Source organism: Phalaenopsis equestris, unplaced genomic scaffold (assembly GCF_001263595.1).
Source record: "Phalaenopsis equestris unplaced genomic scaffold, ASM126359v1 Scaffold000862, whole genome shotgun sequence".
NCBI lineage: Eukaryota > Viridiplantae > Streptophyta > Magnoliopsida > Asparagales > Orchidaceae > Phalaenopsis > Phalaenopsis equestris.
The window spans coordinates 99,537-101,261 of record NW_018165302.1 but is presented as its reverse complement, the minus strand read 5'-3'; positions in this window follow the sequence as shown (position 1 = coordinate 101,261).

Below are 1,725 nucleotides of genomic sequence, written 5' to 3'. Positions count from 1 at the left end.
TATAAACCAAATTAGATCGACGCACAATCAGTACCTCTTAGGTCTAACCCACATGAGACCTAGCCCAAACATTAGGTCTAATCCAAATTAAACCTAAACATAAAATCTAGGTCAAACCTAACTTAGTCTTATCTTTAGGTCTAATCCACATTAGACCTAACCCAAATTCTAGGTCTAATCTGCCTTAGGGCGAACCCAAATTTTAGGTCTAATCCACATTAGACCTAACCTAAACCCTAGCTCTAAGCTATATTAGACTAACCTAAACCCTGGGTCTAAAGCACATTATACCTAACTTAAACCTTGGGTCGAACCTAACTTAGACCTAGCTTGAAACACCTTAGGTCTAACTAAATGAGACCTAATCCAACATGACCTTTTATAGGTTTAACCCAAGTTAGATCTAAATTCAACATGAACTAACCCTAGGTCTAACCTAACTTAAACCTAGATTGAACCACCTTAAGTCTAACCTAAATTAGGACTAATCTAATATGATCCTTTTTTAAGTTTAAACCAAATTAGATCTAAATTCAAAATGAACCAACCCTGGGTCTAACCTAACTTAGACCTATCTTGAACCACCCTAGGTCTAACCTAAATTAGACCTAATCCAACATGAACCTTTTTTAGGTCTAACCTAAGCTATATCTGAATTCAACATGAAACAACCTGGGTCTAGCCTAACATAGACCTAGCTTGAACCACCTTAGGTCTAACCTAAAGTAGACCTAATCCAACATGAACCTTTTTTAGTTCTAACCCAAGTTAGATTTAAATTCAACATGAACCAACACCGAGTCTAAGTTAACTTAAACCTAGCTTGAACCACCTTAGATCTAATCCACATTAGACCTAACTTAATCTTTATATCAAACCCTAATTAGACCAACCCTCTAGGTCTAACCTAACTTAGGCCTAGCCCAAACCCTTATTAGATATAATCCACATTAGACCTAAATAAAAACCATAGGTCAAACCTAACTTGGACCTAGCTTCCACCACATTCAGGTCTAACCAAAATTGGACCTAAATCCTACATGAACCCCTATAGTTCTAATCCATATTTGACCTAAAATATGATCCAAACATGGGTCTAACTTGACATAGACCTAAACATGAACTATCCAAAGTCTAAACCTTACTTAAACTTATTCAACTTGAACTTTCTCTAGGCCTAGCCCAACCTAGACCTAGCCTTAGTCCAACCTAACATAGACTTAGTTAAACATAAGTTCTCTTGTGTCCGACCTAACTCGAGTTGACCTAATTCAGCTGATTCATTGGGTCAACTCAACCCAACTCGGTTTGACCCAATTCAACTGAATCAACGAGTCAAACCGACCTAACTCGGATTAACCCAATTCAATTGAACCACCAAGTCAACCTGACCTAACTTAGGTCAACCTAATTCAATTGAACCATCAGGTTAACCCGACCTAACTCAGGTCAACCCAATTCAACTGAACCTCCGGGTCAGCTCCGTCTAACTCAGGTTAACCCAAATCATCCTCAATCGACCTAAGTCAGATCAATCTAGCAGAAAGTCATTATCAAACTTGATTTAAGCCTAATTTAAGCCAAGCTTAATTTAATTCTAGTCTAACTTAACTTAGACTTAATTTGATTAAAGGATAAGTTAAATCTAAATTAGGTCAGACTCTACTCGAGTCAAACTTAAGTTAGATTAAACTTAACCCAAGAAGCTTAGCTTGAGTGAGCCCA